Consider the following 12,500-nt stretch of genomic DNA (forward strand, 5'->3'; position numbering starts at 1 on the left):
CTCTCACCCTTTCTCTGTTCTCTAATAATCCTTACCTCCCCCACTTCTCCTCTGCCACGTTTTCCCTCTTGTTTCTGTTCTTTTTCTCTCCTTTTCTTTTCTTCTTTTCCCCCCTCCCTCACTTCTTTTGTCCTCTGATGAAATGATTTCACCTTTTTCACTATCTCTCCTCCTTTATCTCTTTGATATCATCTTTCCTCACTTCCTCCCCTCTTCCTCTCCCACTTCATTTCCCTCCATCTTAAAAGCCCTCAGGTTACGAGTCTTTCTCTTCTCATCTGCTGTCTCTTCTCCTCTTTCTGTCCTCTCTTGTCTTTATATCTTCTCCTCCTCTCCCCATGACTGATGGCATTGTGATTGCCTTGCATCTGTCTCTTCTTTTTTCTCTTTGTTTCTTTGCTCTCTCTCTCTGTATCACTCTCTCATTTTTTTCCTCTCCAACTGTCAGCTTCTCTCTTTCTCTTGCCATCTCTCCCTCCCTCTCTCTCTCTCTCTCTCTGTCTTTCTCTCCATCTCCCTCTCTGGTGGGCTCTGTCCGTCAGGTTGAAGCCAAGGCTTTGCTCAGAACATCAGGAGCAGCAGGCAAGGTTGGCCCTCAAGGGTGATCACAGGGTCTCTGTAGAGAACAAGAGCAAGGACAGGAGAGCAGAGAGCGTGCACACACACACGCACGCACGCACACACACACACACGCGCGCGCGCGCGCACGCACGCACACACACACGCACACGAACGCACGTGCACACACACGCACACACACACAAACACGCACACACGCATGCACGCACACATACACACGCACGCACACACACACGCACGCACGCACACACACACACGCACGCACACGCCCACGCACACGCACACGCACACACACGCACGCACGCACGTGCACACACACACACACACGCACACACACACATGCACGCACGCACGCACGCACACACACACGCATGCACACACACGCACGCGCACGCACGCACGCGCACACACACACACACACACACTATACAAACACACAATACAAACACACACTGTATTCACAAGTAGTCAACCAATCTAAGTGTGTTCAGAGAAGATGAGAGAGAACAGTCACTTAAAGGGTGAAAGTGAGGCTCTCACAGGCCTCATGTCTTGACGTCTCCCTGTGTTATCGTGTGTTAAATATAGGCAGGAGGTGTCTGTTTATGTGAGAGGGGCTGGGAACCTGACGTGTGCCGGAGTGACACAGCTCTATGGGAGGCCGTATAGTGCAATAACATTGGATTATTCCACTGCTTGGTTGAATTTCCCATTGTCCTACGTAATTTAGAACGACCATTAACCGTATGTTATCTGCACACCTAGTAGATCAGTAGATCCATTTTTTTGGCCGTATCACACTTGTATATTAATTCACCGAACTCGTTGTGAAGTTTAAATGAACTTTGTTGAATGTCACGTTGCATCCGAGCTGTAAAATGCAGACGTTCAGAACATTGCAACATTGTAGCATATGACGGAGGTGGCTTTTAGCTAGATGGATGACAGCAGGCTAAGTAAAAGCGATGTTTCAAAGCTAAAGTTCATCAGAATCTTGGGATACGCCCGCTTGACAACGGGAGAGATAGAACTAACGACTGGCCTTTGGCCGTAGCAACTATCCATTTAGAACTAGTAACGGCAGTTTGTCTTGTGAGTTGAGAAATTAGTTGATATGTGTCGGAAGAAATTAGTTCTACAAACAAGACAGTTTTAGCGATTAAAACGTTTTCACACACACGCACACACAATGTAGTGCAAACTGTTTCAGTGTGTAGTGCAAGCAGTTTCAATGTGTGCTGCAAGTAAATCCAGTGTGTTGAGCAAGTGATTTCAGTGTGAGTGCAAGCAGATTCAGTGTGTAATGCAGGAAATTCAGTGTGTTGCTGTTTGAGTTCCAGTGTGGTACTAGTGCCCAGTGCGTATGTGTCAGTGTTTCAGTGTGTAGTGCAAGTACGTTCAGCGTGTAGTGCCGCTATTCCAATGTTATTGCACTATACGGCCTCCCATACAGCTCTCCTGTGCCCACCCACACCATGCTGGCAAGGCACACACACACACACACACACACACACACACACACACACACACACACACTTGTTTACAGCAACTTTCTTTGTTACACACACACACACACACACACACACACACTCACACACATGCGTCAGAATCTATTCACCATGTCACATCACAGCAGCACTTACTGTACAGTGAGAAGTCTGCAGGCTGAGCTGTGAGCCATTTCCTGGGTATTTGGAGTTTCTTCTACTTGTGTTTTAGCGCTGATCTTTTTATGTTTCACTTTCGGCACTTCAGTTCCATCTTTATTTATTTATTTTTCACCTTAGTTCTGTTTTCTATTTCTTTTTTCCCCTTACATTTGCCTTTTATTATGCCACAGGCCATTTTCAGACAACATACCAGAGAAAGCATTGGTTGGACAAAAATGATTGCTGTCATTACTGCTTATGAGTCAGCAGCTACCGTATGAGGTAAAAGGTCACTTTTAGAGACGGTGTTTTTGTGTCCTAGAAGGATGTCCAAATGACAGGAAATTGCAGCAGAAAATTGAGGTCAGATGTTGGCCGGTGGTGGATTGTGGGTAGTGCAGCAGGCAGGGGCTCATGTCATTAAGAGCCAAAGCTGAAGTGGCAGCTGTGATCATGTGACCTGGAGACAGGAAGAGGTGGAGGGTGATTCTGGAGATCATCAGGGAGACAGAGCATCAGACAAAATGAGAAAAGAGAAGATGTGTGATTAAGAGAGGATAGATAGAGAGAGAGAGAGAGAGAGAGAGAGAGAGAAAGGGAGAGAGAGAGAGAGAGAGAGACAGAGAGAGAGAGAGAGAGAGACACAGAGACAGAGACACAGAGACAGAGAGAAGGTAAAGAGAAGAGGACAATGACAATGACATATATCGGCTAGCAGAGAAACAAAGCAGCAATATATATGTACTTTTTCATCTACACATCCTGACCACACTGCACATTCATTATGGTCATCTACCAGCTAGCAGGTAGACAGAGACGAAAAGACAGTTAATTTGCATTATGAATGATGATGCCAGAAAGGGGATGATTGGTGGGGAGAGGAGGCAATGCTGAACAGACGAGAGCTAAAAGAAAACAGACAGAAGCGCCCAGGAGGTGTGATCTCAACGTGGCGGAGGTAAAGATGGACAGATTACAGGCATTTGAGTGGAAAAAAGAAACAATAAATGAGGTGTTGGCAGCAGGACATAAAGGCTGTGATGGAAGGAAGGTGAGGCGACACTGGACACAGACACAGTCCCCCTGAGGGTGAGGTCTGTGTGTGACTAAGATGGCTAAGATAGACCAGTAACACACACACACACACACACATACACACGCACACACATACATACAGTACGCACACACACACACACACACACACACACACACACACACTCTCACATACACACGCACACACACACATACAGTACGAACACACACACACACACACACACACACACACACACATGGTGGCAGCAAACAAAGGGGGCAAAGGAAGGGCAGACAGCAGTGGGTACCATGGACACAACAGTGTCAGCACTGGGAGAGGACTGGAGAGAGGACTGAGGAGAGGACTGGGGAGAGGACTGGAGAGAGGACTGAGGAGAGGACTGGGGAGAGGACTGGAGAGAGGACTGAGGAGAGGACTGAGGAGAGAGGACTGGAGAGAGGACTGAGGAGAGGACTGGGGAGAGGACTGAGGAGAGGACTGGAGAGAGGACTGGAGAGAGCACTGGGAGAGGACTGAGGAGAGGACTGAGGAGAGGACTGGGGAGAGGACTGGGGAGAGGACTGAGGAGAGGACTGGGGAGAGGACTGGGGAGAGGACTGGGGAGAGGACTGGGGAGAGGACTGGGGAGAGGACTGGGGAGAGGACTGGAGAGAGGACTGGGGAGAGGACTGGGGAGAGGACTGAGGAGAGGACTGGGGAGAGGACTGGGGAGAGGACTGGGGAGAGGACTGAGGAGAGGACTGGAGAGAGGACTGAGGAGAGGACTGGGGAGAGGACTGGAGAGAGGACTGGGGAGAGCCAGTGCCCAGGGGTGGGGAGAGGGATGCGATGTGACAGAGGAGTGTGGATGAAAAGGAGATGAGAGGCCTGGGTGAGACAGACGTGTGTGTGTGTGTGTGTGTGTGTGTGTGTGTGTTTATTTGTGTATGTGTTTTTCTGTGTGTGTGTGTGTGTGTGTGTTTCTTTGTTTGTTTCTGTGTGTTGCCAAGGCTTCCTGCTGACGCCAATGGAATTATTGTATTAATCAGCGCACTTCAAAAGTCAAAGGAAGCACATTGTGCCAGTAATGGCCTCATGAGTAGGTACTCCTGGGCAAAGGGCCGGAGTGGAGTGGGCTCAGCCCTCCAGTCTGCCATTACAGTGTGGCTTTCCCTCAGGCACACTTTTCTCATGTTCAAAATATAGTGACCAGTTGGGACTCATAGATTATAGCACACAATTTATTCACAAGGTATAATTAGAGGTGCACCGTTATCATTAGAGGTATGGGCAATTCCACGCAAAACTGTCACATACATAACACCAACTAAATACCATGGCATTGTGTTGCCATTATGGATGTGACATTTTTGCGCGGAATTGCCTGTATACAGCGACATCCAGAGTTTTAGATGACCTTTACTGGCCACAGATACCTGGCTATGTGTGAGTGGATTTGTGTGGCCGTCTCCCGCTGATGTTTACACTAATGCTGATGGTGTCTTCATGAGATCCATTCAGGGTCAAGCTCAGCCATCGTGCATGTGTGTGCCATGGCTGTGGTTACACACGTGTGTGTGTGTGTGTGTGTGTGTGTGTGTGTGTGTGTGTGTGTGTGAGGACATTTTGTTTGTACTCTGGACCTCACAGATGTGAGGGTGAGGATAATCGTCGCTATTGTTACCGCCCATGACATCACTCAACTCAGCGACAGCATACGGTCCGTCCGTGTGCGTGGTGAACGCGGCCGTGTTCCTGCAGGAAGAAGCTTATTGCATAACACTCTGTGGTGTTACGTTATTATTTATCATTATCCCTCCACCCCCCCAACCCCCACACTCTCTCTCTCTTTTCATCATTAGGGTGCAAACCTGTACGAATGAATTCCCCAGCTGATCAACTTGATGGAGATAAGAAGCTTTGGCTGTGAATAGTGTGCACCATGCAGTGAGGGAGGGAGGGAGTGAGTGAGTGAGTGTGTCTGCACGTGTGTGTCTGTATGTGTGTGTGTCTGTTAGAGAGAGTAGGGCAGGTTTCCTATTGTTCTCTATGGTTCAGCAGCGTAACGTGTTGGCAGCGCTAGCGTTACGCTAGCGTTGAACAAGCTGAGCGTTGAACTTTGTTCAACTTTGATAGCACAACGCGAACCTATTCAATTGTCAGTTAAGGCAAACCGTTTGTGTTCACCATAGGAACGAGATATAACTTATTATGGTCTGCACGTTGCGTTCTGCTTGCCGCTTACCGCTGGCCAGTGTGATCCCCACCTACTGTAAGTGTGTTTGGGAGAAAGTGCATGAGAAAGTAATCTTTAGGAGGTTAAAGGAGAATTCCGGTGTGATATTGACCTAAAGTGTGTTGAAACATGATACTGAGTGTGAACGTATGTCTCATAGCCCATCTCGGCTTGTCCCCTGCACTCCAAAATCTGGCGCTAGTTAGCCGATGCTACCAACAGCTTTTTCAATGGTGGTGCTTCGGCATCGGGCTAGCCATGCAAATAAATCACTGTTTTACACCATTTACGAGGCTCAATGTATCTCCACACTTCATTGGTAGACTTCCGAAGGGCCGTGACATTTAAAACAAGACATTGAGAACTTTGAAAAAGCACTGGTAGTTTACTTACAAGACGATTTATGCAGACAGTATCTTCACGAAGTTTAGCGTTTGCAGCCATCTTGAATTTAGTCACGATAAGTCGAGCGACGAGTAAGAATGAACAGGTATGATAAGGGATCAGATTCCAAAAATAATTCAGTGGAAATGCATGGATTCCATGGGGGGGGGTACTGTAGAAGAACAGAGGCCCCCATGAGTGTAAAAAAAGCCACGTGGACATAATGGAGTTAAAGCCTTTAATGTCAGTAATGACTATAATATGGTTCTGTGTGTGCTGGTGATGATGTTAACAGTGTGTCTGAGAGAAAGAGAGAGAGAGAGAGAGAGAGAGAGAGAGAGAGAGAGGTGATAACTAACTCACTGGCCCCCCTTCCACCCCTAAGCACTCAGGTTTAAATAGCCAATGACACACACACACACACACACACACACAGACACACACACACACACACAGACTAATACACCCTTAAACATACACACTCTCTCTCTCTCACACACACACACAAACACATAAACACACATACAAACAACTACACACACACACACACACACACACACACCCACCCACACACACACGCACATGCACACACACACACACGCACGCATGCACACACACACCCACGAACACACACATACACAGCACCACCTCCTCCACAGGGACGCAGATGCTGTGATTACCCCAGAGATGGTTGCCACGCAGCTGAGGAAGTGGGAAGTGCTAATGAGGAGTGTTGGGGAAAGTGATGCATTATGGGAGAGTCACAGTTAGTTGGAGTGAGGGGGGGTTGGGGGGGGGGGGGGGGGGGGGGGGGTCTTGGGACGCTGGGCCAGGCATGACGCAGCTCCTGTGCTCCTCACAGTCTACACACTCACAAACACACACACACACACACACACCTGTCGGAGAGGAGAATTTCTATAGACTGTTTCACTCTGTTCCTAGAGGGTTTCCGGTTGAAACATTCAAACATTCAAAACCAACATAGATACTTTGAAATGAAAATGAATCGGACTTTAGCGTAATGCTCTACAAAATGTTGATTCTAAAAATGTTTGTTTGTCCCCAAGTTGCCATTGGCTCAATGTTGTTTTCTATGCCACCGGAAATGCCTAGGGACGCACCTGTTTGTTTTGATAGTTGAAGGGGTCTATAAGCTGCACCATGGGGGGTGGTACTGTATGAGCCCTTTCAAGAGAGTTCCATTATCAGCATCATTTTTGGCCCCACAAGACTTTTTAACATTCCATATGTTATCTTAATGCAGAGGAAGTAGATTGGGGCCCAAATAGAAACGTTCAAGCATTGTTTTTGTTTTTATTGTTGAAAGGGTCTATAGTGAATGATCAATACACTCAAGTAGTTCTCCAGTGTGCTATTCCTTTCATTGAACATTGGTGGAATTCACACAATACACAAAGACAATGCCAGCTATGGCAAGACTCAGCCATGTTTGCACTTGATGCCATGATATCAAATTATCAAGCAATATGACTTTGCCAAGTTATCAAGTTAGTTTTTTGTCATGCATGGAAGACTTTGCATGTTGCCAGATGCTTTGTCCATCAATGAAACAACAAGGAATCCTAACCCACTTATGGTGAGGTAGTGTGGTGTCACACTCACTTAAAATTAATGTGATGAAAATGACAAAACTTGTGTTGTTTTTAACACATCTCTGTGTCCAGATAGGGACAACACATGGCCCAGGGTGATTACTGATCTGCTGTTGTGAGTCTGTTGTAAGTGTCCTGCAGTTACCTTCACCTTATGTTAATTGTGGATGCTGCAGAGCCACCGGTCTGTGTCCTTCTTTATCCAGAGTGCCTCACAGATTGCTTAGAACATTTTCAGAGAAAGAAATATAAAGCCTACCTGAGGATTTGTTGAACGCTTAGAGATGAGCAGACAGCTTAGCCGATGCAGTGGGATTATCACTTGATATGCTGTGTGTACGTCTCTCTCTTCCACGTGAATGCTTTGAAATCAATCTCTCCTTTATAGTGTCATATCCCATCACGTTCTCTCTCTTTATGCCCACAAAGTTGAGAGTGGAAGTGTCTGTATCTCTGACTGTGTGTGTGTCTCTGTGTGTGTGTGGTCTGTGTGTGTGTGTTTTGAAATCAGTCTTGCCTTCAGTTTCCCCTCCATTGTCATTTAATGTTACTCTTTGTCCATGAGGAGACCAGGTTTACACAAAGCAATCTGTTTGTGCATGTGTGTGGTGGGGGTGTTGTGTGTTTTCTCTCACATACTCTCACACTCTCTCTCTCTCTCTCTCTCACTCACTCACTCACTCACTCACTCACTCACTCACTCACTCTCTCTCTCTCTCTCTCTCCCTCTCTCTCTCTCTCTCTCTCTCTCTCTCTCTCTCTCTCTCTCTCTCTCTCTCTCTCTCTCTCTCTCTCTCTCTCTCTCTCTCTCTCTCTCTCTCTCTCTCTCTCTCTTTGTGTGTGTGTATATGTGTGTACGTGTATTATACGTGTAAATCCCCTGACCGATGTACTCAAGGGTCATCCCTTGAGACTCAATTATGTCTCTGTGGAAGAACTGCATGACACACACACACTGCATGACACACACACACACACACACACACAATATTGAGAAAAGAGAGAGAAGCACACAGAGCAAGAGAAAGGTTAAGAGGAACACATGTAGAGACATGGAGAGGACAAAGGAAGGAGGAGTGAGTGCAAGAGACGAATACAGACAGAGAGAGAGAAAGCAAGGAAGATGGAATAGAAGTGACTGAAAGACTTGAAGTGCACTTGAAGTGTGCACACCTGCACTAAAGCCAAATGCATTATCTTGCAGTAATATCAAAACTAAGTAAAACAAACAGCAATAACAAATCGTCAAGACACCTCAGGACGTTGGATACGGACACTTTTCCACCAAGTGTTATTCAATTCAGGCCAGTGGTGTTTGCCTAACCCTGATTGCAATGGTGAAAGAGACAAGAGTGCTTGCTCACACACAGACAAATGGCCTCCGAAACACAACTCCCTGATGCTGATGAGAATGGAGAGAATAAAGATGGGTAAGATGGGCCAGGAAAGAGACAAGGTAGAGAGAGAAAGAGAGAGAGACGGGTGAGAGAGATATACATATATATATATATATATATATATATATATATATATTATATATATATTATATATATATATATATATCTTATATATATATATATATATATATATATATATATATATATATATATATGTATATATATACATATATATATATAGTTTCTTTACACCCTATTTCTTATTCTGTAACACCCCGCTTTGGCAATGCTGTATGTAATGGTTATGCCAATAAATCTAGCTGAATTTGAATTTCAGAATGAGAGAGATAGAGAGAGAGAGGAAGAGCTCAGAGGAGATATAAAGACAAAAGAGCAGAACGAGAGAAACTGTCAGGAAGTTTTATAGGGTGAAGGAACATGGGAGGAATAAAGAAACAGAGAGAGAGAGAGAGAGAGAGAGAGAGAGAGAGAGGCAGAGACGGGCTTTGGTGTGGGATATCTGTGCAACATGTATGTGTGTATACCTCTGTATGAGTGTGTGTGTGTGTTTAAGAGGTGTATAAAACTGAGTTATACTACTCCCACTGGTCATAAGACTGCAACAGGAGCCAGGGCGTCGTCCAGGGCACACACACACGCACACACATGCGCACACACACACACGCACACACACACACACACACACACACACACACACACAGAGAGAGAGAGAGAGAGAGAGGGGTGGGGTGGGGTGGGGTGGGGTGGGGTTATTGAAAGCACATATTCAAGCACATAATAGAATAAGGTAATACACACACACACACACACACGTGGGACAAGCATAAGTGTATTGAATTAGTGTAGAGATTAGTGTGGAGAAACGTGAAGAATGTGGAACAGGTTTTATTTCCCTGCAAAGAGATTGTGTTTGACGTGTGTATGTGTGTGTGTGTGTGTGTGGTGTGTGTGTGTGTGTGTGTGTGTGTGTGTGTGTGTGTGTGTGTGTATCCCTCTGACATGTGTTTCATTTTCCGAAGTGGATTCATAACACTCACTTACTCCAGAGCACTCGAGCATGGAGGAATCAAACAACACACACACACACACACACACACACATACAGTGCCAGACCTCTCCTCTCCGACTGTGCCACTGTGTATTTTCACACTGAACGAGCAAGTGACACACACACACACACACAGCCACAAAAGGACGTGCACCACCACCCAAATACTGTGTACCCAAGTACACATACTCATCCACATAAACAGCCTCACACACACATACATGCAAACTTGTCACAAACAGAAGCACTCCATCGTCTTTGACCATCTCTTCTGTGTATTCATACAGTGAAAATGCAATAACATAAATACACACACACACACACACACACGCATGCAAACTTGTCACAAACAGAGGCACTCCATCGTCTTTGACTGTCCCTTCTGTGTATTCATACAGTGAAAATGCAATAACATAAACACAGAAACACATACACACACACACTCCACAGAGTCCCACACACCCCACAGGCACATACACTCTAATGGTGTCTGTGCGAGCAGTCTTGATATGCTTTGACACAAAGTCCTTCGGGGGGGGGGGGGGGGGGGGATTGTGTGGGGTGTGGGGGGTTAGGGGGGGGTGGCTGGAGAAGAGGAGTGCGCTGGCTCCCTGCAGGAGGAGAGTGGCTCTCGTCGACTCGGCCTGGCCTCAGGTCCATGAGGGGAGCTAACAGAGTGTGGCAGCACACACACACACACACACACACACACACACACACACACACACACACACACGGACGGACGGACGGCTTAGTGGGCTGGGTTGCAGCTTTCATATAGGGGCCCACACTCCCTGCACAGCAAATGGCCCATAATTCTTTGTAATGGTGACACTGGAGGCATATGTTCAGTTTGTGTTACTGCAGTGCAGCGCGATAGAGGACATGACGGGAGAGAGGGATGGAGAGGGAGACAGAGAGGGGGGGATACAGAGAAGAAAAGAGAGAGAGGGAGACATGGGGAGAGAGAGAGAAGGAGAGAGGGGGATACAGAGAGATACAGAGAAGAGAGAGAGAGAAGAAAAGAGAGAGAGATACAGAGATAAAAAGAGAGAGAGAAACAGGGAGAGCGAGGAAAGAGGGGGATACAGAGATATACAGAGAAGAAAAGAGAGAGAGAGAAAGAGAACAAAAGAGAGAGAGATAAAGAAAAGAGAGGGAGAGAGATACAAAGAAGAAAAGAGAGAGAGGGGGAGAGAGGCAGATACAGAAAGATACAGAGAAGAAAAGAGAGGGGGGATACAGATAGATATAGAGAAGAAAAGAGAGGGGGGATACAGATAGATATAGAGAAGAAAAGAGAGAGAGAAAGAGTGAGAGTGAGTTAATGGTGTGTTATGCAGTGGGCCAGAAGGAACTCTACAGCTTGGAGGGCAGATGGATGAGTGAGAGATGAAGAGAGGGATAGATGAGGAGAGAGAGGAAAAGAGAGAGAGAGGGATAGAGACAGTGGAAGGAAAGTATGGCAGGGTGCGTCAGTGGGGAGAAAGAAAGAAGGAAGGATAGCAGAGAGCAGATGGACATATGAGAGAGAGGGAGAAGGAGAGAGAGAGAGAGAAGAAGGGGATAGAGAGAGAGAGACAGAGAGAAAGGAAACAGAAGAAAGAGTGAGTGAGGGCTAGAGATAGAGAGGGGAAGGGTAGCACATGTGGGCAGGAGTATGTTGTTCTGCTTTAATTCTACGGGAGTGTAAGATCTGGCAGGGGCCCTCAGATGAAAAATTAAATGAATAAAATAGGCCAGCGGAGGAAAAAAGATATAATTCAAATATATACAATGTGGAGAATGAATACAGTATATACACATATCGGTCAACAGTTTGAGGTCACTTGAAAATGTCATTCCACTCCATTATGGACAGAATAACAGCTGAGATCAGTTGCATTGTTTTTTTTAATCAGGGCAGCAGTTCTCAGATTACATTTTGTGCTTACATAATTGCAAAAGGGTTCTCAGTTAGCCTTTTAAAATTATATGAGATAAGTAAACAGAATGTGCCTTTGGAACATTGGATGAATGGTTGCTGATAATGGGCAATGTAGATATTGCATTAAAGATCAGCCATTTCTTTCTACAAGAGTCAAGAACCCTTTTTTTTTTGTGGTGATATAGCCTACAATTAAAAAATGCTAAGGAGCAGATTCTGGTGTGCGGACTCAACGTTCTTTTACATGCCTGTGTAGAGGAGAAAATGAGTTGTATGAAGGACAAAAAGGGAAAAGAATGGAATGATGGGGGTATGGGAAAAGACGAGTGGAAGGAGGATGAGGAAGAGCAGGAGAGGAGAAGACGGGGGTGCCTGAGAGAGACTCAGCTCGGCGAGTTCAACAGAGCGCCCCAGTTCTGTCAGTGCCGTTTCCATGGTAATGAATAATGCAGCCCGGCTGTGCTGGTCGGAGTAGTATCTGTGTTTGGGTGGGTGGGGCTGGTGGGAGGGGGGTATATCCTGTACCCCCCACATCAACAAGCCCTTGATATTAGAGTTCGAATAAATCAGGTCAGAGCCACATGCTCTGCTCTCCTCCTCCAACTGTGAC

General features: G+C 46.2%; 1 protein-coding gene across 6 annotated transcripts in view; it reads left to right on the top strand.

Moving 5' to 3' along the window:
• Nucleotides 1-12,500, top strand: part of myo1g (myosin IG) — a 64,026-nt gene that overhangs the window by 47,554 nt on the left and 3,972 nt on the right. The gene's annotated exons all lie outside the window — the stretch shown is intronic.

This window comes from Alosa sapidissima, chromosome 21, assembly GCF_018492685.1.
Source record: "Alosa sapidissima isolate fAloSap1 chromosome 21, fAloSap1.pri, whole genome shotgun sequence".
In the NCBI taxonomy this organism is placed as follows: Eukaryota; Metazoa; Chordata; class Actinopteri; order Clupeiformes; family Clupeidae; genus Alosa; species Alosa sapidissima.